This window comes from Elephas maximus, chromosome 3 (genome assembly GCF_024166365.1).
Source record: "Elephas maximus indicus isolate mEleMax1 chromosome 3, mEleMax1 primary haplotype, whole genome shotgun sequence".
NCBI classification, from domain to species: domain Eukaryota; kingdom Metazoa; phylum Chordata; class Mammalia; order Proboscidea; family Elephantidae; genus Elephas; species Elephas maximus.
In genome coordinates, this window is record NC_064821.1 from 217,139,777 (window position 1) to 217,166,149 (window position 26,373).

At 42.6% G+C, this 26,373-nt stretch overlaps 2 non-coding genes across 2 annotated transcripts; one reads left to right on the forward strand and one right to left on the reverse strand.

The window, feature by feature from the left end:
* Nucleotides 1–3,895: 3,895 nt before the first annotated feature.
* Nucleotides 3,896–3,967, forward strand: TRNAP-AGG (transfer RNA proline (anticodon AGG)). Its single transcript has one exon. It is a non-coding gene; the product is annotated as a tRNA-Pro (tRNA).
* Nucleotides 3,968–4,706: 739 nt separating this feature from the next.
* TRNAP-CGG (transfer RNA proline (anticodon CGG)) lies at nucleotides 4,707–4,778 on the reverse strand. Its single transcript has one exon. It is a non-coding gene; the product is annotated as a tRNA-Pro (tRNA).
* Between the last annotated feature and the right edge of the window lie 21,595 nt (nucleotides 4,779–26,373).

A 26,373-nucleotide genomic window follows, 5' to 3' on the forward strand; every position in this document is an offset into this window, starting at 1 on the left:
AGAAAGAGCCGAAGAGAGTATGGACAGAATTGCACAAAGAAGAGAATAGGAAAAAACTAGTCTGTCACCAGAAAATAGGCACTGGGAAGTGTGTCAGCAGAGTCACAGAGCAGGGCATAAAGACGAACCTAATCTTCGGATTTGATTATTGAGGAGGACGTCCCAGGATGGTGGCTAGGCGGAGCTAAGCCTTGACTTCCCCGCCTCCAGGCCCCTGTGCCACTTGGGCGGGCCAGATGATAGCAGCGTTATTACGGGGGCTGTCCACCATCCTGGTGGACCACGCCCCTGACCACGCCCTAAAAGCCCCGCCCCATATTGTTTCCTCCCGGTATAGAAACCCGTCTGTCTGCGGATCAGGGAGCCATCTTGGCCGACCAAACAAAGCTTTCCTTTCGTTCCTGCTTCCCCGCCCCCCACTGGTGCGTCAATGTTGAGCCCAGTGAGACCTGAGGTCTGGTAACAACTGTATTCCCATAGGCAGGGATTATGGCTTCCTATGGAATCAAAGGAGCCCTGGTGGTGCAGTGGCTAAGGGATTGGCTGCTAACCAAAAGGCCTTCAGTTGGAATCCACCAGCCACCCCTTGGAAACGCTGTGGGGCAGTTCTGCTGTGTCCTAGGGTTGCTGAGTCAGAATCTACTTGATGACATCGGGTTCACAGAATCAAGAGTTTCTGAGTTCTTTGCAAAAATAATCTGCAGTCTGATAAGTAAGTTTTTGCAGTTATTATTACAAATATGAGTCTCAGGTCCAAGAGCCATCTGATAATACCTATTATCTGTGCATAGGTCCATTGGCTTCACAGGCTTCCTTTAGTAATTTCTCCCCAGCTTCCTGTCCCATGCCAAAAAAACCAAACCAAACCCTTTGTCATGGAGTCAATTCCGACTAATAGTGACCCTATAGTTGCTATGATTCCGACTCATAGCGACCCTATAGGACAGAGTAGAACCGCCCCATAGGGTTTCCAAGGAGTACCTGGTGGATTCAAACTGCCGACCCTTTGGTTAGCAGCCATAGCACTTAACCACGGTTTCCCCTGTTCCATGGAGTGCGTAGTAAATGCACTAATACGGAGAGTTTGCTTTGGGAACATCTCAGAGCTTTATGTCTACTCTTAATGGAGATAAAATAAGGGGCGCTCATGAGCAGCTAGTGCTGGCAAATGTGCATGGGAATAATGTTCTAGAGCTGGAAATAACGGGAGGAGTAGGAAGAGGATCACAGGTACCAAAATTTCAAAAAGGTTTCTGTGATTGTGGTAGACTTCTCTTCTTCCTGTTGTACCCTTACTGACATTCCCTTTCTTCTTGTCTTTAAGATCTGTTGCCAGAAAGAAATTGGAATGCTATGGCTGCTAACCAAAAGGTCAGCAGTTCAAATCCACCAGCTGCTCCTTGGAAGCCCTATGGGGCAGTTTTACTTGTCCTAAAGGCTCGCTGTGAGTCAGAATTGACTGCAAGCAATGTTTTTTTGTTTTGTTTTGTTTTGTTTTTTAAATGTCACCAGGTTTCTTAATTCACTATGGCTGGAATAAAATGTTGGTCAACATCTTTTGTCTCCTTCTGCCCTGCAACTGTCTATGTCCCACTTCTGCTAATTCCAGGGAAGGATGTGCCCTGGTGAAGAGTCACAGATATTCCTCCTACTGAAAAAGGGATATTTCCTACAGTAAATTAGGAAGATGGTTTCTGAGTTACGTTACTGTCGGTCTTCCTGCATCGTAGTGAGGAGCAAATGAAATACTCTGGTAGGACCTGTACAGTAAACAGCAAACTCCTTTTCAATCACTAAAGAGAAGCAATAGTAAGAAAAGAAAACCCTAAAATGATAATAACTATAGCACATTCAGGAGAAAAGGGAGATCATAGAGGCCTCAATAATTTGTAAAAACTGAAGTTTACAGAAATCTGAAGTAGTTACATTATTTTACCTAACAAGTTTTATCTTGTAGGTTCTTTATTCTAGGGAGAAATATAATTTTCTTAAATGTCCAGGGCATTTCTTTCCAGTTAGATTTTGATGAGTAAAGTGTACCATCACTTAGAACTTATTAACATTTTAAAGGGTATTCTTATTCTCCCTCCCTCCAGCCCTAAGAAGAAGAACTAAAGACTCAAGTTAGGGCAGTTTCAAATAAAATCAGGGTGGGGACTGAATGTTAGAGCTCCAATACTGTAATTCTCTGATATCAAACCACAGGAAGTAAAGTTGACTGTTCAGAATCTGGCACATAGTTGTTGTTGTGTGCCACTGACTCCACTCTGACTCAGTTATCCTATGGGACAGAGTACAACTTGCCCCATAGGGTTTCCTACCTATGGCGATCTTTATGGAAGCCAACTGCTGCAGTGGGTTAGAACTGCCGACCTTTCAGTTAGCAGCCGACTGCTTAACCACTGAGTCACTAGGGCTCCTTGGCACGTAGTTAAAAACCCACCCACTGCCGTCAAGTTGATTCCGACTCATGCTTGCTAGATATTTGTTGACTGAGTAATCACATGAATTGATAAATTAGGAAATGCATGAATAAATGACATAGCATAATATGAAATAAAAGAACGGGTCTGTTTCAGATAGTCACCCTGTTTACTTTTGTTTCCTATCTGGTTGGATATTTGCAGGAGTGACAATTCACAATTACTGATTGTCCAAGTACCAAAATTTTTATTGCTAAGGAATTTGGAACAAATTGCAGTCATTCAGCAATTAGTCATTAAGCATCAGCATTGCTAGCATAAGTTTCAATGCTAAGTATTTACAAGTTAAAATATAGTAAAGAAACCAAGGCTTCTTTAACGAATTAAAGCTGGTAGAAGAATTGGTTGTCACTTATACGGTAGAATTCTGTGTTGGTGTCTCACCCTTCATGAAATTCCATTATGGGAGCCAAGATTGCAGCCCAATTATATTGTTGTTGTTGTTGTTGTTGTTAGGTGCCGTCGAGTGGGATGGACTCATAGCGACCCCACGTACAATAGAAAGAAACACTGCCTGGTTCCGCGCCATCCTTATGGTCATTGTTATGTTTGAGCCCATTGTTACAGCCACTGTATCTGTCCACCTGGTTGAGGGCCTCCCCCTTTTCCGCTGGCCCTCTATTTTACCAAGCATGGTGTCCTTCTCTAGGGACTGGTCCCTTCTGATAACATGTCCAAAGTCTATGAGACAAAGTCTTGCCATTGTTGCTTCCAAGAAGCATTATGGCAGTACTTCTTCCCAGACAGATTTGTTTGTTCTTTTGGCAGTCCGGAGTATATTTAATATTCTTTGCTACATAAAATTGGTTTTGATGTACTAAAGTATCGTTTTCTGGGAAGGTCAGACTTGGGGATTTAGGAATTAGGTTTTCTAGCTGAAGAGAACAATTCGAGTAAAACACGGAGGAGGCAATTTTCAAGGCTGAAAACGAGGGGCTTTGAACGCTGGGATAAAAAATAAAAACTAGAAACCCATAATTTTACCATTATTGGAAAGCCTAGAAAAGATTAACGCATCTAGAACTCAAGACCTGCCAGAGGAACACAGCCACTGCACTATTTTAAAGCCCACTGCAACCCCATAGGGCAGGGGAGAACTGCCCCACTGAGTTCCCAAGGAGCACCTGGTGGATTTGAACTACTAATCTCTTGGTTAACAGTCATAGAACTTAACCACCACACCACCAGCACTTCCTACAGCTATGTTAGCTATGAATATATAAGTAGCATTATGATTTTCTACAAAATGTTACCCAAGTGATGACATCGTTGCTTTCTTCTGTGTCACTGTTTTTGCCCCCCCAAAAAGAAGGAAAATCAAATATCCACAGAAAGCCAAAATAGCTGAAAATTAGAAGCACAACATAGAATTTTACATTCCTTTATCCTGGCGAGAAGGAAGCACACACACGGGCTCGTTGGTCTAGGGGTATGATTCTCGCTTAGGGTGCGAGAGGTCCCGGGTTCAAATCCCGGACGAGCCCTTTTTTTTCTCTCTAGCTGTAACTAAACGCTCTAAGTACTTCTTTTGGGACGTAATTACAAGCTCTAACCATATTATTTCTTTCTGGATGTAATTACAAGCTCTAAATACATTATCTTTTGAATAGGCCAATAAATGTAATAAATACAAGTTAAACCAAAGCACACAATTTAGACTTAGATCACACTTTACATTCAAATACCATTTTTTAAAAAATGCAATGTGAAAATATAAAACGTTTGTTGACTATGCACGACTATGAAAACGCGGTCCACACAATTTCCAGAACTAGCGCCTGTGTTAGGGACGTAGTGAGTTTCCGTTCTTGGTTGCCTGTCGTTAGTAGCCGTCGAGTTGCCTACGACGTGGCATAAACATGCACACGCCAGTGCAAGTCCATCTACACAGCGGCTCTGGGGAGTCTTCTGGAGAACTGTTCATTCGGAACCTGCTGATCCAAGACTCCACCTGCTCAAAAGTAGAGACCTGACAGGAGTACCCAGGATTCCGCACACGACACCTCTGTTTTACAAGCGCGTGTTTGAAAAGGTACAAAGCAATTTTAATGCCTTGCCATCGGACGTTCAGTAACCATATATTGTGTGAATCGATTTTACCAGGTCCCTTGCTTCGCGAAATTAAAGAAATTAACGTTCTAGTTTACGAGTTCGGAATAATTCATTTAAGCCTCTAAATGGTCTGAATGAAGGCAAAAATTTTTTGTTAGGTGGAAAAACCCTGGGCTCGTCCGGGATTTGAACCCGGGACCTCTCGCACCCGAAGCGAGAATCATACCCCTAGACCAACGAGCCGCTCCTGAAAAAGCCACTCCCGGTAGTTCTCTTCAGTCTTACCCTCCCTCCCCTCCCACCCCACGCGCGAGCTTCTTCGTTAACCACGTCAAGCTTCGAGTCTAGAGCCCTCCTGGCGGTTCTTATATAAGAGATCCGAAGAGGAGCAGGAATGGAGGCGCATATTTTATCACCCCCAACGTCCCGCGTCCACGGTCTTGGCCTTGCGGCCGCTCGCACACAATCCCGGAAGCTGCCTCCCCGGATGCCGGCCTCGTCCCCCAGCCATTCCACCCCGCCGTGACCGGGGGCAGGAAGGGGCGCGCGCCGGGAGCCAGGCTGAGGAGAGCACGGCCAGGGCCACGCTGGACGCGCCGGACTCTGCCGAGTGCCCGAGGCCGGATGCTCGGCTCTTCCCGCGGCGAGCTTTCACTCCTCCCTGGGAGCTCTCGCCGTTAGTGTGCTCAGACCTACGCCGCGGGCCCCAAGTCCTCATCCTCCGCGCCGACTCGGCTCGCTGGGTGCGTGGTCGGTGAATACCGGGAAGAGCAGGCGAGAGAAGGAAATTGACCTTATTCTGGACAAGAAAGGAGTGATGGGAGAAAAAAACTCAAAAGAGAGAATATTCGCAGCCAGCCGTTTGCGAACATTCCCCACAGGATATTCAACAAGCTGTCACTTAATTACTGTTACCCTCACTTGCAGATGAGCAAATTGAGGCCTAGAAGTTGTGCCGCCGGCAAAGGAGTCTTGGAAGGTGGGTGGGTGGGCGGGGAGGATTGAGGGGGACTGGGAGGGAGGCTTGGAACAGGGACGGGGGCGACGCTCGGGGGCCGGACCCTGCTCTGGCGCCCCCAGCCCGGCGAAGGTCGAAGCTCGCCCTCGGGCCTGTGCGCCCCGCAGGGCAGATTCCAAGTTCTGGGTCTCCGGCGCCTAGGTCCCTGCAAAGGCGTCTCATTTCTGAAACCCTCTCCAGTGCTTAGGCTACCTTCAGTTCAGGGTAGATGGAGTCCACTGTTCGTAACCTGTTCAGACTGTCCCCCGAGGGTCCAGAATTTTTGTTGTTGTTCTCTCGCCTTTTGACTGAAAGCTCCCTGCTCTCACCGGCTTCCCTGCTTTTTCCCTTCCTCTTGATGCCAGTGGGCACTTGGGGCGCCACTCAAGGACAAAAAGTCAGGACCAGAGCCCATGCCCTTGGGAAGTGTGACAACGGAAATGCAAGCGAAAACAAAGAGCAAAAACTGAAAAACCTTTATATAACCTGTTCTGACAATGTAGAGCGATCCCAGAGCCTTTCGGCTCTCTGGAGCAAGGGGACATTTGGGGGACACGTGTGAGAGAAAGTTGTGGTTTTAAGACGGTAGAATGGGAAGGTGTGATGAGGAGTAAAGGTGAGAAAATTTGGGGATCAACGAATTATCCCTGCAGAGGTTCTCTTTGGGGAAGAAAAATCATTTTTAAAATTAGTAAACATATTTAATCACATTTCAGAAAATTTGGAAACCAGAAAAAGAAACAAAAAGCCGTATCTAATAAAACCACTGATCTGAGTATTTCCTTCCAGTCCTTCTCCAGCTGCATATTTTCTAGCATAGTTTTTTTTAGCTATTATTTTACTGTTTTTATAAATATTACATACACTTATTAAAAATTCAAATAATGCAGAAAGGCAAAGAACAAACCACGAATCACCCAAAACCCAGAATCCACAAATAATGAAGGTTGAAATATACTGAACAGAATTCCAGACATCTCTCTATGGAGAATAGAAACTGGATATAGATACAGGATAAGTATGAAATAAGCATGAGATCATACTGTACAAGTAATTTTTTAAAAATAAGCTTGTATGTATCTATATACATGTATGGAGAGAGAGATTTACTTCAAGGAACTGGCTCCTGAGATTGTGGCGGCCTGGCCAAGTACCTATTGTTAAGTCAGCGACAGGCTGGAGACCCCTTGCAGGCCCCCCCCCCCCCCACCATCTGTAGGTCAGGAGGCTAGGAGAGGTTGTTCTGGCATAAAGTATATTTATAGTCTAGAGACAGAATACACCCTAGGGAAACACCGTTTTTGCTCTTAAGGTCTCCAACTGATTGATTGAAGCTTGCCCACGTTATGGAAGGTAATCTTCACTTGAGACCAACTGATTTAGTCACATGTAATTATAATAGCAACTGGTGTTCTTCCAGACACCTGGGAACCATAACATAAACAAGTTGACATATAATTAACCATCACAAAGTTTAAATGTAATTTTTACTTGAATGTAATATAAGAAACTGAAATAATATTTATTTCTAAAATATCCTTTGAAGTTACAGAAACTAATCAGAGGTTAGAGCCATTATGGGTTTTTAAACTTTGTTTCACTTTAGGATGAGTTATTTAATCCCTTCTCTCTGCCCCTGTGGTTGCCTGAATAATGGTCTCCTGTGGAGTTTTTTTTTTTTTTTTATAAGGTATTCAGAAACCCTGGTGGCTAGTGGTTAAGTGCTGTGGCTGCTATCCAAGAGGTCTACAGTTGGGATCTGCCAGGCACTCCTTGGAAACTCGGGCAGTTCTCCTCTGTCCTATAGGGTCACTATGAGTTGGAATCAACTTGACGGCAGTGGGTTTGGTTTGGTTTTTTAATAAGGTGTTCACCAGGAGCCCTGGTGGCACAGTGGTTAAGTGCTCAGCTACTAACTGAAAGGTTGTGATTTGAACCCACAGCAGCTATTCGGAGAAAAATGTGGCAGTCTGCTTCTATAAAGATTACAGCCCTGGAAACCCTATGGGGCAGTTTTACCCTGTCCTGTAGGGTTGCTATGAGTTGAGCATCAACTCGAGGCAATGAATTTGGTGTTTGGTTTGGTAAAAAGTGTCCACCTCGTAGTCTCTGGAGCTGGTGAATATTACCTTACATGGCAAAAGCCACTCTACAAGTTAAGGATCTTGAGATGGAGAGATTATCCTGGATTATTGGGGTAGGTCCTTATAAGAAGGGGGCAGGAGAGTCAGCCAGAGAAGGAGATGTGACAACTAGAGTGATGCTGTTTCTGGCTGGAAGGGGGCCAGGAACCAAGGAATTCACACAGACTGAACTAGCTGGAAAAGGCAAGGAAGGAACCAGCTGTGCTAACACCTTGATTTTATCCCCGTATGACCAAATTTATAGAAACCCTGGTGGTGTTGTGGTTACCCAAAGGGTCGGCAGTTGGAATCCACCAGGCGCTCCTTGGAAACTCTGTGGGGCAGTTCTACCCTGTCATATAGGCCCGCTATGAGTTGGAATCGACTGGACGGCACTGGGTTTGGTTTGTTTTTTTCCTTATCGGAAACCCTGGTGGCATAGTGGTTAAGTGCTACGGCTGCGAACCGGAGAGTCGGCAGTTCGAGTCTGACCTTGGAAACTCTATGGGGCAGTTCTACCCTGTCCTATAGGGTTGCTGTGAGTTAGAATCGACTCAGTGGCACTGGGTTTGGTTTGGTTCTTTGGTTTAAGGTCGCTATGAGTTGGGATCAACTGGTTGGGAGCAGGCTTCGTTTGGGTTTTGGTGGTGCAGTGGTTAAAGCCCTCCTGTGCTAACCAAAAGGTCGGTGGTTTGAACCTATCAGCTGATCTGTGGGAGAAAAATGTGGCAATCTGCTTCCATAAAGATTACAGTCTTGGAAACCCTATGGGACAGTTCTACTCTGTCCTGTAGGGTTGCTATGAGTTGGTATGAATTCAAACACAATGGCTTTAGTTGGGTTTTTAAGGCTCCATTTCAGACTTCTCACGTCCATAGCTGTAAGAGAATACATCTGTGTTGTTTTAAGCTGCTAGGTGTGTGGTCATTTGTTATAGCAGCATTAGGAAACTAATATACTCCCAACTCCCTGTTTCTATTGTTCATTTATGGTGTTTTTACTTTGCCAGGGCTTGGGACATTTACATCTAACCATGGTCTTGTATTTAAACGGATTCAGTGCTCACCACTAGCCTTTTACCATGTGTCTTCATCCCCGAGTTCTTTATTTCTACTAAACTCTTGGTTGACTGGATTTCTGTATCAAGTTGTTATTTTAAGATGTGCTCATTTTCTGAGAATTGTTTCTTGTTTGAGTCTGACACTGTTGAGGTGTAATGAATTACTTAATATGGCCCTTCTATCCATGATCTTTGTGACTCACACACAGTGGTTGAGTGGAACTATGCAAATAAGTCATATGGAACTGGTGATGGTTGGGGTTATTTGTCAACTTGGCCAAGCCATGATTCCCAGTATTGTATGGCTGTCTTCCATTTTATGTGTTGTGGATCCTGACCTCTACATGTTGACAAGGCAGGATTGGTGTAGGGTATGTCTTGGGTAGAAGGTTTGCAGGACGGCGTGACTCAAGTTACACCCTTCCCTGGGGTTTGGCCTGCACCCAAGGTATATATGTGTGTGTCCTGGCGGTGCACTCTTTCTCTCTGCCTCTGGATCCCTTGTCTGGTTCTTGATCATTTGACCTCCAGTTCTTGGGACTTGAGTCAGAGGCATGCTGTCTGACCAGCAGATTCAGGGATTTGCCAGCCTCTACAACCACAACCCCATGGGCTGCAGCCTATCATCTGACCTGATTCGCCACCTTCCACAGCCTTGTGAGCCAGCAGCCTGTGGTCTGAACTGCCTGTTTGGATTTGTTAGCCCCTGCAGCCACGTGGGTCAGCAGAAGCCTACGCCTGACCCAGGAGTTTGGGAGTTGCACCTCTACAACCATGTGAGCCATTTCCCTTATATGGTTCATGAATTCTGCAAGACTAAGACAGGGAGCAAAGGCCCTGAGATCAGAGGGTGCCTGTTTGAGAAATAGCGAAGAGACTGGTGTGGTTAGAGGAGAAGCAAGTAAAAGAGAAATGGGCTATCCTATAAGGGAGGTAATACAGGGTTGAGTGTGGAACCTAGAGACTTAGTAAGACAGGGAACAGAGGGGCCCCCAAATCTAGAAACAAAGTAACAAGAAATGGGCCAGGGCACAGAAACAAAGCCATTCCTCAGAACAACGGGTATCTAAAAATAGCCCACAAATTCCCTTAAAGTTGCCTTTCAGAAGCAGTTGGAGAAAACCAGGCCCAGGGACGTGCACAGAACATGTACCTGTGACCGCTGTGTGACCTTCCACCAAGGGCAGTGAGGGGCTACAGCCCCACCTGGGGAATCGGACCCGGGGAGTGGGAGACTGCGCAGGCATGACACCCCATAATAAGTCCTGCTACAAACCCCAGAGGCCTCCAGGACAGGAGCCATCTTGGAAAGCTGTTGCGTTTGCACCTCCTCTTGTGTCTATGAATAAATGTGAATCTTTTTCCACCCAAGAACTTTTAAAAACTCGGGCCTGTCTTTTGTTCTGTGAGATGAGTGTAAGAGTTGCTCTAGGCCCTCCTTGTCTCCGCTTGCAAGCCTCTTCAATAAAGTTTTGCTCGTGAGGAAAACTACGTGCCTTACCTGCTCATTCTTGACCAGTGAGAGGCAAGAACCTTATTCCGGTAACAAGACATTGCAGCAAATTACGGAACCCAAAGATGGGAGGGAGAGTACTGAGGGGAGAGGGAATAGTTGATGTTAGAGATGATACAGTGGGACAGCAGTTTGGAAGATGTGGGCATTTGGGACATCTCTAACCTTTGCCTCATAGGAACCAGGTTTGTGCTGATCTTTAGAAATTATTTGTCATTTTGATTTTGTGTATGTATGTGTATGTATTTTATCAATACAGCCTCTCTCTTCAACTAATTCTGTTTTTATCAATTCATATTTAAGCTCTTTTCAAATGAATTTTTATTCAGTTTCTTGTCCTCTGTATACATCGCTTCACTTTTTTTTTTGCATTGATTCTTCTGTAAGCCTTGAGTCAGATTTCATTTTGTCTTATCAGAGGCTTGAGGGGTGGTGGGGAGCAGGTACAGCTTGATGGGAGGTGCCAACTGGCAGCTTTTATTGGTCATCAGAATTTCCATTACCAGCTGTGAGAGATCATTCAGCAATTTAACAGTGATTGCCCTGGGCGCTGTTTTCTATAGTTAGGCCTCTACCTTTCTGAGTAGTCGCTATTTACCCCTCCAGATCTCTGTCTCTGCCTCTCTCTCTCCCCTTCAGTTTTCCCTCTCTTTTCTATAATATGCTTGCTTAATTGCCGTTATTCTTCTTGCTGATGCCTAAGGTGGTCACCTCTGTCCTAAGCTTTTTATTTACTTTGACAGCATGTAAAATTCTCATTGAGAAACCTTTTCTTTTTTGTCTGAGGCCATTTCTCTTCCTCCTACTGAGGTTGAGAACTGGATATTGCTTTTAATCTATTATTTCGTAGTTTGAGGATGGGTCCAAGAATGAGAGTAAATTCAAGGGCAAGGGTAGGTTGTTCAGAGGTAAGGGTGGGGAAGGAGGAGTTCTCACTGGGGCAAGTTCTGAGCATTTATGTTTTGCCTTTCTTTCTGGGACTGTGTGGTGTGATGAATAACTTAGTATGGCTTTTCTCTCCATGGTCTTGTAACTTCCACCCAGGTGATTGGGTGGGGCTGTGCAAATAAGATAATTGCGATCTATCAAGGGGAATTGGTCAGTTTTGCTTTAAAAGAGAGCGAATTCCGGAGCAGAAAAAAAGAGCCTACCACTACTAAGGAAGGAGAGACCCGGCAGGAGACAGTGCACTGGGCTTCCCGGCCCATGGAGCTGAGCGAAAAAGCTGAGCGCCTTTGGCCAAAGACTGAGGGCCAAGGAGAAGCCTATGCCTGACGCACGAATTTGGTACTTGCCAGCCTCCACAACCATGTGAGCCATTTCCTTTATATGGTTCGTAAATTCTGTCAGAAATTGCAGCAATTAGGGAACCCAAAGACAGGAGGAAGAGTGCTGAGGGGAGAGGGAGTAGCTGATGTTAGAGATGATGGAGTGGGACAGCAGCTTGGAAAAGGTGGACATTTGGGACATCTTTATCCTCCGCCTCATAGGAACCAGGTTTGTGCTGATCCTTATGAAAGAAATTATTTGTTTACCATGCCTTTGCTAGGGCTCATTCTGCCTGCCTGAGCTGTGTCCCAGTCGTGGGGGCTTATATATTCCTTCAACATTGTGTCACGTAAAGGAAGAGACCTTTCCTACCTTTGCCAGACATCCACTCTCAAGGTTTTTTGTTGTTCGTTGTTGTTTATAATTTCCTGAGCCTGCTTTCTAACCCCTTTAAGTTGTTTGTAATAGCTTTATACTATTCCATCAAGATAATATGCCATGGTTTTCTTAATTATTCTTCCACTGTATGATAAGTAAGCAGCATCCTGTATTTCTTTGATACAAATACTGTTTTATTAATCCATTTGTATAAATACGTTTTCCATGTTTTGGATTATTAGGGCATCCTCTCAGAGCTGGCATGATCAGAGGGGATGAACACTTTTATGGCTCTCAATACGGTTCCATGCTAGGATGTGAAGGTAAGAACTTGAGGGTCCTGGGAATGAGCCTGGCTTGGCTGGTTAGCAAGTGAGATGGTTATTGGTATGGAAGAAGAGGACCCATGGCTGGCTGTCAGAGAACTTTGACATCATTGCTTCGATCTTTTATTCAGTTTAATAGATTTATTGGTATCAAAGCTTTTGAGAATGGTGATAACGTTAAAAGTATTTTTGAGGACAAGCTTTCACTTAGGGTGAGGTGCATGAGAGGGAGAAGATTAAATCAGAGAAAGATTGGTCTGTTAGACAATTGGAATAACTCTGGAGTGCTGTTATGGCGGATGCCTTGAAACTGTGAAGGCCTTTGAAAACAGACTGAGAGATTAGAAGCTATTTTATAACTCATCATCTGACCCAATTAGACTCAAGTGATGCAGACATCCCCTTCCTTTGGCTTGGAATGATCGCTCCTTGGAAATAAGAATACAGTTTAATTACATCAGTCAGACTGGCCTCATGATCATGTACTGAGCCTGATTGTTGCTTGTGGGTTTATGCACTAGTTAACTCACAGGTCCCTGCACTTGTCATGTGGGGGTAAGTTTGCTTTGCTTACTGCAAGCCTTGCCCTATTCTGCCAGAAATTTGGATCTGATTGAAAATTCATGTCTTTTTCCAGACTCTAACATCCTTCAGTTTTCCCCAGTTGCCATCAGGTCTACTCTGACTTACGGTGACCCCATGTGCACCAGAGTAGAACTGCGTTCCACAAGGTTTTCAATGGCTTATTTTTCAGAAGTAGATTGCCAAACCTTTCTTTCTAGGCATGTGTGGGTATACTCTTCCAACCTTATGGTTAGCAGCTGACCCAGTGTGTTAATTGTTTGCACTACCCAGGGATGATCCTACAATAGCCTCAGCTATTTTTTACTAAAAAAACTTTCCTGGTTTCCCTCAATGATCTTTTTCCGGAAGTTGGTCTTGTGTCTCTCTCTGAAGTTTACAATCCCTTCACTAAATCACCGTTAATCGGTTCTTAAAGTTGCCTCAGCCGTTTCATTTCTGATTGCAAAGTTTCCACTTGTTTTAAGTGTTTAGAGTGCATGGGTCATAGAAGTGATATGAATCTATGATCTAGATTGTGAAAAGAACTGGTTTCCACTAGAACACCTTTACTTCCACTGGAGAATCTTACTATCCTTATTTTTTATACATAATTAATCTTGTCTTGAATGTTATTGTGTTAAGAGGGCAAAAGTATGCAGTTTTCATGATCAGAGTTATAATTTTGTGTGAAGACATGCTCATGATAGTTTGCTACAAAGAAGGATGCAAAATAAAAAAAAAAATTTTTTTTTAAGATCCCAGTTTTATAACAACCAAGGATTAAATCAAAACAAAAAACCAAAACATGCACACGTGCTTAAAAAACTAGCAGAAAATCTTCAAAATATTAACTCTGGTTATTTCTAGAAAATGGACTGATGATATGAATAAAATTTATTTACTTCTTAAAATTTTCCCCTCAAAATTTTAAAAACAAATATTTAATGCTTTTATAATGAGAAAAAATAAGGCTAATTAACATCTTGAAATCACAAAGAAAACAGTTCTTAAAGTTGTTTCTCCTTGTGTTTGGTGGAGTGAAAAGATACAGAATTAGAGGCAAAGCAGAGCAGCCCTTTCGCGCTTTCCAGTTGCACCTGCTTTCGAGGTGTCAGCAAGACCGTTAACTGTCATTTCTGACAGGCCAGGTGCACCCGTGAAGGGGAATGTACAATGGCGCGATCCAGCACCCCTGGGTCCCTTAGACAGTCAAGCAGTAGCTACTGGTGCTGGAGTTCCTATTGTTTGAAGATGCCATTCTCTTTCTTAGAGGGGAGTATTTGCACCTTGGTAATACCCATTTTTTGAGTACCAGCCATATCATTCTAGACTCTTATTTCTGAATGGTGGTTAAAGTGCAATTCAGTTCACTCATTCTTTAAAACAGTAGCAGTTGATAAGAGTGATAACTGACCTTACAGGCTCTTCCAAGTTTGAGTAATTTGCTCAAATTTCTATGTAAAACTCATCATAAAGTAAAAGTCATTACTTACAAGAGTTCTTGAGGGGAATATTCTAAGTTGTCTCAGCATCCTCCTCCTACATCCTCTTTCCCTCCTGGCATCCCCCTGGCTGTCCAGGACCAGGAGTCCCAGCTTCCCTGGAGAAAACCCATAACTTTTCAGGATTAGGAGGAGTAAGAAGTTCCTTTGCTCTTGTTTTTGAGGTAGGTGGTTTTGCCCTTTGGCTCCATTTTCACTGTGAGTCAGGTAGCACATTTGTCATGTCCTTCTCCTGTGATAAGTCTCACAGAAACAGTTTCTGCCCCATCCAATCACAGTGGGTCCTCTCTGGAATTCTCACAGTTCTCCTTGAATTTGAAGGAAGAACTGGAATAGTGGTGCCTTCTAATCACCTGGAAACCCCAGTGGCGTAGCAGTTAAGTGCTACGGCTGCTAACCAAGAGGTCAGCAGTTCAAGTCCGCTAGGTGCTCCTTGGAAACTTCATGGGGCAGTTCTACTCCGTCCTATAAGGTCACTATGAGTCGGAATCGACTCGACGGCAGTGGGTTTGGGTTTTTTTTTATTTCTAATCATCCACTTCTTGTCAGGACAGTTGCTGGGCTCAGTATGAGCCTGGGTTACTGCAGGCGTGATTGGGAAGGTGTAAAAGTGTGTTTCCTGCTCCTAGACTTTGTGCACTTTGCTCTTGTTTCTTATTCTTCCCTGGGAATTGTCCAAAGGACCAACTCTAAACCAAAATGTGAATGACAAACCAAACCCACTGCCATAGAGTTGATTCTGACTCGTATTAACCTTTATAGGACAGACTAGAACTGCCCCCCCTAGGGTTTCCAAGGCTGTAGTCTTTACGGAAGCAGACTACCACATCTTTCTTCTGTGGGGCTGCTGGTGGGTTTGAACTGCCAGCATTTCAGTTAGCAGCCAAGGGCTTAACCAGTGGACCACCAGGCCTCCTACATGAATGATAAAAGAGGCTTAAAATATTACCTCTCCCAGCAGTTTTTGCATTTTTACTTTGGAAGGAAGACTGAAGCCAGTGGAATCAGTTGCTAATTATGACATTTCAGGCATCTGTTATCAGATAAGGAAGGTTGTTAGGCAGCAATGACTATATTCCAACTCAGAAATCAGCTGAATCATATGTTATTTATTAAATATTTGTTGAGCACCCACCATGTTTGAGGCTCCATGCAGAGTGAAGAATGTTACAGACCCTGACCATACCTTCATGGAACTACAAGTTACCTCTGGACACAGCAATACGTTATTACAAAGTGATGAGACTGGTTCTGTTTGGTGGTTTATGAAAACTAATTCTGTTTTATTTGAGTAGCACTTGAATTCTGCCACATGGTCATTCATTACATAGAGGCATTCTGTCCATACTGTTTTCACCTGGTCTAGATTCCACAAAATTGACTAGGTAGCAAAATTTAATTTTGAAGCAAACAATTCTGATTTATAGTGCTGCTACAACAGAAATACCACAACTAAAGGGCTTTAACAAATGGAAATTTATTCTCTCACAGCCTAGTAGGCTAGAAGTCCAAATTCAGGGTGCCAACTCCAGGGGAAGACTTTCGCTTTCTGTTGGCTCTGTTTCATCAACCTTTCCCTGCTCTAGAAGCTTCTCAGTGCAAAGGATATGTTCCCTTCCTCGTTCTCTGTGGTATGAGGCCCTCTTGTCTCTCTGCTCACTTCTCTCTTTTATATCTCAAAAGACATTGACCCAAGATACAACCTTATCTTATAGATTGAGTCCTGCCTCATCAACGTCATAGAGGTAGGGTTTACAACACATGGGAAGATCACATCAGATGACAAAATGGTGGACAGTTACACAGTACTGGGAATCTTGGTCTAACCAAGTTGACACAGATTTTGGGGGGACACAATTCAGTCCATAACACGATGAAATAGTAGTTTGGTGTTTCAGGTATTGCCCTGTTGGGGACGTCTGTTGTTTTTGCCTGCTCGGCCCATCACTTTTTTTTGGTATACCAAGAACCAAACCAAACACAGTGTCGTCGAGTCGATTCCGACTCATAGCGACTCTACGGGACAGAGTGGAACTTCCCCATAGAGCTTCCGAGGAGCGCCTGGTGGTATTTGAACAGCTGACCCTTTGGTTAGCAGCCATAGCACTTAACCACTACGCCACCATTGGTATAGTACCATGATTTCACTTTGAGAACCACCTTGCTCCCATTCATAGGGTTTGGGTTATATATGAGGTTAGGTTTAGGATTAGAGTTAGGGATAGGGTCAGGGTTAGGATTAGGGTTAGATTTAGAGTTAGGGTTAGGGATAGGTCGATGGTTAGGGTTAGGGTTACTTTTAGTTTTAGATCCAGGATTAGGGTTAGGGTTAGTGTTAGGATTGGGGGTGAGCATTAGGGATAGGGTTAGGGTTAAGGTTATGTCTAGAGTTATTCTTAGGGTTAGTGTTTGGTGTAGGATTACATCTAGGATTAAGTTTAGATTTAGGGTTAGGGTTAGATCTAAGATTGGATTTAGGTTTCTGGTTAGGGTTAAGATCTAGAATTAGAGTTAAGATTATGGTTAGATCTGATGTTTGGGTTAGTGTTAAGGGTTGGCATTTTAATTAGGGTTATATCTAGGGTTGAAGTTTGATTTAGTGTTAGTCCAGTGTTAAGGTTAGGCTTATATCCAGGTTTACCACTACGTTTAGAGTTAGGGTTTGTGGTTTGATTTAGGGTTAGGGTTTACGGTTTGGGTTAGTGTTTTTTTTAGATCTAATGTTGTGTTGATGTTAGATCTAGAGTTAAGGTTACGTTTAGGGTTATGGCAAGGTTAGGTTTCAGGTCAGGTTAGATCTAGGGTCAGGATTAGGGTTAGGTTTAGCTCTAGGGTTAGGGTTACAGTTAGCTTTAGGTCTATGGTTAGGGACAGGGTCAGAATTAGATGTAGGGTTATGATTGTGGTTAAGATTGGATCTATGGTTGGGGTTAGGATAAGGGTTGGGGTTAGGCGTAGGGTCACATCTGCTGTTAGTGTTAGGATTAGGGATTAAGTTTAGGATTAGTTTTTATCTAAAATTAGTTTCAATATGTTAGTTATCTAGTACTGTTATAACAGAAATACCACAAGTCGATGACTTTAAGCAATAGAAATTTTTCTCTCAATTTAGGTTGCTAGATGTCTGAATTCATGGCGCCAGCTCTAGGGGAAGGTTTTCTCTCTCTGTTAGCTCCAGGGCAAGGTCCTTGCCTCATTCCAGCATCTGTGGGCCTGGCGTTCATTTTAGACCCCCATGTGTCTTGGCAAAGAGATTACAATTTAGGATCAGAAACGACTCAGAGTACAGTCCTTTGGTCAGAACAGCCTTTCAGCCATGCCTGCAGGCAGACCTCTCTCTCAGCCCTTGCCTGGCCTGGCCTCTGCCCTGCTCTAACAAGTGTCTTGAAGCTCTTTAGCATCACCGATAAGTGCCCAGGGGCACCCTACTCTGCCAGTAAGCCTCAGCCTAAGGGTGCTCAGCTTTCTAACCACATGGGTCAGCAAGCCTAGCTCTGCTGACAAGTGCCTGGAGGCATCCCACACCACCACCAAGCCTCCTATCCAAAGGGACTCAGCTCTCTCACTCCAGCACACCCACTGTACCGTCTCCTGCTGTTCTCCTAGTTCTGCTGCTGCCAGTTCTCTGCCACCACTTCTCCCTGTCTTGTACTGTCTCCTGTGTTACAGCGCTCTGTCTCCTGGGTCCAGGAGGTTCTCAGCACAGGGGCCCTGAGTCCAAAGAACACCCTCTACTCCTGGCTCTTCTTTCCTGGTGATGGTGAGGTCCCCTATCTCTGCTTGCTCTCTCTCCTTTTATCTCTTCTTAGATAAAAGGTGTGACTCAAGTAAAGGTGTGACTTGAGTAAGGGTTAGGGTGTGACTTGAGTAAGGACATGACTTGAGTTACACCCTCTTGTAACACAGTGACTCAAGATACACCCCACCCTAATCCTGCCTCATTAACATACAGAGGTTTAGGATTTACAACACATCACAGTATGGAGGATAATTACATTAGATCACAAAGTGGAGGACAACCACACAATACCGAAAATCATGGCCTAGCCAAGTTGACACATATTTTGGGGAGACACAAGTCAATCCGTAATAGTTAGGTTACATATAGGATTAGGGTTAGATCTCTGCTTAGGGTGAGGGTTAGGATTAGAATTAGGGTTAGGTCTAAGATTAAGGTTAGGGTTAGGGCTAGGGTTAAATCAAGGTTTAGGGCTAGGGCTAGGGCTAGATCCATGTTTAGGGTTAGTGCTGGGGTTAGATCTAGAGTTAGGTTTAGCATTAAGGTAAGATCAAGGTTTAGGCTTAGGGTGTAGGGTTGGAGTTTGCATAGGGTTTGGGTTCATCTGAGAGTGTTTAATATATGGTTTGATCTAAGTTTAGGGTTAATGTTAGGAGAGGGTTAAATTTAGGATTAGTTTTAGGTTCAATGTTAGGGTTAGATTTTGATCTAGAGTTATGATTAGGGTTATATCTAGAGTTCAGTTTAGGTTTAGTATTAGGGTTACTGTTAGATCTAGGATTAGTCTTTGTGTCGGGTCTGTGGTTAATGCTGGGGTTAGGTTTAGTCTTGTATCCAGGGTTCTGGCTAAGGTTAGTTCTAGGCTTAAATTTTGGATTAGCATTAGGGTTAGGTGTACAACTCAGGTTAGGATTAGGATTAATAATAGGTTTAGAGTTAGATCTAGGTTTGGATTAGGGATGTCTGGTTAGGTTTAGGGTTAGGAATAGCCTAAGAACCAGTTTTAGAGTTAGAGTTATAGCTAGGGTTAGGGTTAGTGTTTAGGATTTGAAGTTAGCAGTTATTGGTAGGGTTAGGATTAGATCTAGAGTTAGTTTTTGGATAAGTTTTATGGTTAGGGTATATGTAGGTTTTAGTTAAGGGGTATGGTTATTGTTAGATGTGGGATTTGGTTTGGGAATATGTTTTGGGTTGGTGTTACAGTTTGATCTAATTTTTGGTTTAGTGATAGAGTTTGATTTAAGGCTACTGTCGCTGTTTGGTTTAGGGTTAGGGTCAGGCTTAGATCAGGGTTAGGGTTGGGGTTAGTTTTAAGGTTACAGTTAGATCTAGGGTTTGTGTTAGGGTTATATCTAGGATGAGAGTTAGTATTAGTGTTTAAGAGTTTCCATTACATTTAGGTCTTGGGTTAGGGTTAATCCAGGGTTAGGGTTAGATCCAGCCTTAAGTTTAGTGTTAGGATTAAGAGTTAACATTAGGGTTAAGGTTAGATCTATATGTAGGTTTAGGGTAAGTTTTAGGAGTAGCGTTAAATACAGGGTTAAGTTTAGGTTTAGGGTTAAGTTAGATATAGGGTAGCATTATGATTACAGTTATGGTTAGATCTAGGGTTAAAGTTAGAGTTAGTGTTGCAGGTTATGGTTCACTTTAGGTTTATGGTTTGAGCTAGGGTTATATCTAGGTTTAGGGTTAGGAATAAGTTTAGACCCTAGATTAGGGTTATGGTTAAATCTGGAATTATGGTTAGTATTAAGATCAGGGATTAGCAATTAGCACAGAGTTTGTGTTAGTTTTATGCTTTTATCTAGAGTTTAATTTAGGTTTAGGATTAGGGTTGTGGTTAGATTGAGGGTCAGTGTTAGGACAGGGTTAGAGGTTAGAGTTAGGTTTAGCGTTAGGGTTTGTGTTAGGGTTAAGGTTAAGTTTAAGGTCAGATCCAGGGTTAGGGTTAGATCTAGGTTTAGAGTTAGTGTTAGGATTAGAGGCAAGTAGTTATGGTAGTCTTTTGGTTCGGCTTATGGTTATATCTAGGGTTAGTGTTAGGTTTAGAATATAGGGTTCAAGTTAAAGATTAGGGTTAGCATTATTGTTAGGGGTTAAATTTAGATTTAGGGTTAGAGTTACATTTAGGGTTAGTTTTAGATCTAGTGTTAGTTTCAGGGTTAAAATTAGATCTCATGTTTGGATGGTATTTTAATTAGGTCTGGGTCTAGTATTTGGGTTAGGGTTAGGATAAGGTTAGAGTTAAGGTTTGTTTTACATCTGTGGATATGCTTAGGCTTAGTAATAGAGTTAGAAATTTGGGTAGGGCTAGGATTATGGCTATGGTTTGGTTTAGATCTAGGGTAGGGTTTTAGGTTAGGGTAAGTGTTTGTGTCATATCTAGGGTTAAGATAAGATATATGGTTTGGGAGGAGGGGGCCAAGATGGCTGACTAGGTAGACGCTACCATGGATCCCTCTTGCAACAAAGACTCAGAAAAACAAGTGAATCGATCACATACATGACAATCTACAAACCCTGACCAACAAACACAGTTTTAAAGAGTTGACCTGAGTGACAGAGACCAAGAATGAACAACTACGGGGAAGCAGCGACTGTTTTCGGAGCCTGGAGCCAGCGTCCCAGTCAGGAAACCTTGGCGCCGGGCTTTGGACTGGGTGTAGGGGAGCTGAGCACGGCATCCTGTGACGGCACAAACACGAGGTGCAGCCCTACCCCCCTGAACTGACCTCGGAAGGGGGCCCAGCCGGTCCGCGCTGCTGGCGTGGCCACGCAGCTGGTGGGAGGAGAAGTCGCCGGGAGGCAGCGACTGGTTTTGGAGCCGGGAGTGCAGCGTCCCAGCTGGGGAACCTTGACGCTGGGCTTTGGACTGGGAGCAGAGGAACTAACCGCTGCTTCTGAGACAGCACAAGCATAGAACGTGGGCCTGACGCTCGGGGGCAGTCTCTACCCAGCCACCGTACACAGGCGATGTGCCCCTTGGGAATCTCAGATAAAACAGTCATCCCAAACAAGATAAGTAACTTTGTCTATATTCTCGGGTGCTACTCTCTCCTCTTTTTCTGAACCCTCCCCTCCCCTTCCCAGGCGGCTTCATTAACATTGGAATTTCCTGAGTCAGAGGGAGAACTGCTCTGTGGTTTTTCTTTCCCTTTTTTTTTTTTTTTTTTTTTGGTCTTTTCCTAACCCATTCTTCTAGCCTGAGAGAAGCAACCACAAAAAACCCAGGGACCAAAAATCCTTCCCTAATTGGACTAAAAACACAGAACCAGCTCCAGCCAAGCATATGTGATCCACAGTCTCGGACTTTCATCCGTACAGGGAACAAGGTGGCTATTACAATCCAAAGGCATTTCTGATAGGGATCTGACTGCATTTGTTTTAGCGGATTTACTGGAAAGACAAGTTTCCCAGGTCTGATATCTCTGCGTATTCAACAGAGCTCTTACTGTCCCACAACAGGGAACTGAGGGCTGAAGCTCCCCCCAAACCATCTAGCCTCCTGCCTTAGGGGTCTAAGGAGGGTGACACCTACCAATCTGTAGAGGTACTTGCACTGGGGGCCTAAGGTACAGCTGCAGAGCCCACCCACCAAGGTGCTTTAGGAATAGAGACACACCTACCTCACTGACACTTGGGGGAAGCCTGTCAGCATCCTGCCCCCCGCCCCGGAGTGTGAACCCCAGCTGCTACTAGATTCTGGTGCACACAACTATCACCACTACTTCTCAAGGTGGGTAGGTGATAGGGTGCATTACACACTTGATGACCCAAAATCAGATTCTACTCAAGACCAGTGAATGGACTCAGGCATATATATCTGGTAACAGCCCAAACCAGCTGGTAACAGGTGATAAGTGAGTCAAGGGCTACAACAATCAAGACAGCGCAATGTAGTAGTAGCCCATCTATGTGTATTGAAAGAAAACAAAACAAGATAAGACTCAGTGAACAAATGTAGAATAAATCACTACAATATCTTAGTGATGGCTCAGAGACAGCAGTCGATATCAAACCACATAAAGAAGCAGACCATGACTGCTTCTACAGCCCCCAAACTAAAGAATCAAAATCTTTCCCAAATGAAGATACAATCCTGGAATTGCCAGATACAGAATATAAAAAACTAATTTACAGAATGCTTCAAGACATAAGGGATGCCCTCAGAAATGAAATAAGGCAAAGTACAGAAAAATCCAAGGAACACACTGATAAAGCAGTCAAAGAATTAAAAAAGATTATTCAAGAACATAGTGGAAAAATTAATAAGCTGCAAGAATCCATAGAGAGCATGTAGAAATCCACAAGATTAACAATAAAATTACAGAATTAGACAACGCAATAGGAAGTCAGAGGAGCAGACTCGAGCAATTAGAATGCAGAGTGGGAAACCTGGAGGACCAGGGAATTAACACCAATATAGCTGAAAAAAAAATCAGATAAAAGAATTAAAAAAAATGAAGAAACCCTAAGAATCATGTGGGACTCTATCAAGAAGCATAACTTGGCGTGTGACTGGAGTCCCAGAACAGGGAGGGATAACAAAAAACACAGAGAGAATAGCTGAAGATCTGCTGGCAGAAAACTTCCCTGACATCATGAAAGACGAAAGGATATCTAGCCAAGATGCTCATCAAACCCCATTTAAGATTGATCCAAAAAGAAAAACACCAAGACATATTATCATCAAACTTGCCAAAACCAAAGATAAAGAGAAAATTTTAAAAGCAGCCAGGGATAAAAGAAAGGTCTCCTACAAGGGAGAATCAATAAGAACAAGTTCAGACTACTCAGCAGTAACCATGCAGGCAGGAAGGCAATGGGATGACATATACAGAGCACTGAAGGAGAAAAACTGGCAGCCAAGGATCATATATCCAGCAAAACTCTCTCTGAAATATGAAGGCAAAATTAAGATATTTACAGATAAACACAAGCTTAGAGAATTTGCAAAATCCAAACCAAAGCTACAAGAAATACTAAAGGAAATTGTTTGGTCAGAAAACCAATAATATCAGATACCAGCACAAGACAAGGTCACAGAACAGAACATCCTGATATCAACTCAAATAGGGAAATCACACACAAAAAATAAGATTAATTAAAAAAAAAAACGCTCAAAACAGGGAATCATTGAAGTCAATATGTAAAACATCACAATAATCGAAAAGGGACTAAATACAGGTGGCACAGAACTGCCATATGGAGAGGGATACAGGGCGATATAGGACAATACAAGTTAGGTTTTTACTTAGAAAAATAGGGGTAAATATTAAGGTAACCACAAAGAGGTATAACAACTCCATAACTCAAAATAAAAACCAAGAAAAACGTAATGACTCAACAAAAATAAAGTCAAATACTATGAAAATGAGGATCTCACAATTTACAAAGAAAAACGTCTCAGCACAAAAAAGTAAGTGGAAACCTGAAATTGTCAACAAAACACATAAAAAGGCATCAAAATGACGGCACTAAACAGATAAAAGAAAACACATACTTATCTATAATTACGCTGAAAGTAAATGGACTAAATGTACCAATAAAGAGACAGAGAGTCTCAGACTGGATAAAGAAACACGATCCGTCTATATGCTGCCTACAAGAGACACACCTTAGACTTAGAGACACAAACAAACTAAAACTCAAAGGATGGAAAAAAATATATCCAGCAAACAATAAGCAAAAAAGAAGAGGAGTAGCAATATTAATTTCTGACAAAACAGACTTTAAAGTTAAATCTACCACAAAGGATAAGGAAGGACACTACATAATGATAAAAGGGACAATTGGCCAGGAAGATATAACCATATTAAATATTTATGCACCCAGTGACAGGGCTACAAGATACATAAAACAAATTTTAACAGAACTGAAAAGTGAGATAGACACCTCCACAATTATAGTAGGAGACTTCAACACACCACTTTCGGAGAAGGACAGGACATCCAGTAAGAAGCTCAATAGAGACACGGAAGACCTACTTACAACAATCAACCAACTTGACCTCATTGACTTATACAGAACTCTCCACCCAACTGCTGCAAAGTATACTTTTTTTCTAGCGCACATGGAACATTCTCTAGAATAGACCACATATTAGGTCATAAAACAAACATTTACAGAATCCCAAACATCGAAATATTACAAAGTATCTTCTCAGACCACAAGGCCAGAAAAGTGGAAATCAATAACAGAAAAATTAGGGAAAAGAAATCAAATACTTGGAAACTGAACAATACCCTGCTGAAAAAAGACTGAGTTATAGAAGACATTAAGGAGGAAATAAAGAAATTCATAGAATGCAACGAGAATGAAAATACTTCCTATCAAAACCTCTGGGACACAGCAAAAGCAGTGCTCAGAGGCCAATTTATATCAATAAATGCACACATACAAAAAGAAGAAAGAGCCAAAATCAGAGAATTGTCCCTACAACTTGAACAAATAGAAAGTGAGCAACAAAAGAATCCATCAGGCACCAGAAGAAAACAAATAATAAAAATTAGAGCTGAACTAAATGAATTAGAGAACAGAAAAACAATTGAAAGAATTAACAAAGCCAAAAGCTGGTTCTTTGAAAAAATTAACAGAATTGATAAACCATTGGGCAGACTGACTAAAGAGATACAGGAAAGGAAACAAATAACCCGAATAAGAAACGAGATGGGCCACATCACAACAGACCCAACTGAAATTAAAAGAATCACATCAGATTATTATGAAAAATTCTACTCTAACAAATTTGCAAACCTAAAAGAAATGGATGAATTCCTGGAAAAACACTACCTACCTAAACTAACACAATCAGAAGTAGAACAACTAAATAGACCCATGACAAAAAAAGAGTTTGAAACGGTAATCGAAAAATCCCAACAAAAAAAAAGCCCTGGCCCGGATGGCTTTACTGCAGAGTTCTACCAAACTTTCAGAGAAGAGTTAACACCACTACTACTAAAGGTATTTCAAAGCATAGAAAATGACGGAATACTGCCTAACTCATTCTATGAAGCCACCATATCCCTGATACCAAAACCAGGTAAAGACATCACAAAAAAAGAAAATTACAGACCTATATCCCTCATGAACATAGATGCAAAAACCCTCAACAAAATTCTAGCCAATAGAATTCAACAACATATCAAAAAAATAATTCACCATGACCAAGTGGGGTTTATACCAGGTATGCAAGGCTGGTTTAATATTAGAAAAACCATTCATGTAATCCACCATATAAATAAAACGAAAGACAAAAACCACATGATCTTATCAATTGATGCCGAAAAGGCATTTGACAAAGTCCAACCCCCATTTATGGTAAAAACTCTCACCAAAATAGGAATTGAAGGAAAATTCCTCAATATAATAAAGAGCATCTTTACAAAGCCCACAGCCAACATCACTCTAAATGGAGAGAGCCTGAAAGCATTTCCCTTGAGAACGGGAACAAGACAAGGGTGCCCTTTATCACCGCTCTTATTCAACATTGTGCTAGAGGTCCTAGCCAGAGCAATTAGGCTAGACAAAGAAATAAAAGGCATCTGGATTGGCCAGGAGGAAGTAAAGTGATCTCTATTTGCAGATGACATGATCTTATACACAGAAAACCCTAAGGAATCCTCCAGAAAACTACTGAAACTAATAGAAGCGTTTGGCAGAGTCTCAGGTTATAAGATAAACATACAAAAATTACCTGGCTTTCTCTACATCAACAAAAAGAACATCGAAGAGGAAATCACCAAATCAATACCATTCACAGTAGCCCCCAAGAAAATAAAATACTTAGGAATAAATCTTACCAAAGATGTAAAAGACCTATACAAAGAAAACTACAAAGCTCTACTACAAGAAATTAAAAAGGACCTGCTTAAGTGGGAAAACATACCTTGCTCATGGATAGGAAGACTTAACATAGCAAAAATGTCTATTCTACCAAAAGCCATCTATACATACAATGCACTTCCGATCCAAATTCCAATAACATTTTTTAATGTGATGGAGAAACAAATCACCAACTTCATATGGAAGGGAAAGAAGCCTCGGATAATTAAAGCATTACTGAAAAAGAAGAAGAAAGTGGGAGGCCTCACTCTACCTGATTTTAGAACCTATTATACAGCCACAGTAGTCAAAACAGCCTGGTACTGGTACAACAACAGGCACATAGACCAAGGGAACAGAAATGACAACCCAGATAGAAATCCTCCCACATATAAGCAGCTGATATTTGACAAAGGCCCAGTGTCAGTTAATTGGGGAAAAGATAGTGTTTTTAACAAATGGTGCTGGCATAACTGGATATCCATCTGCAAAAAAATGAAACAGGACCCATACCTCACACCATGCACAAAAACTAACTCCAAG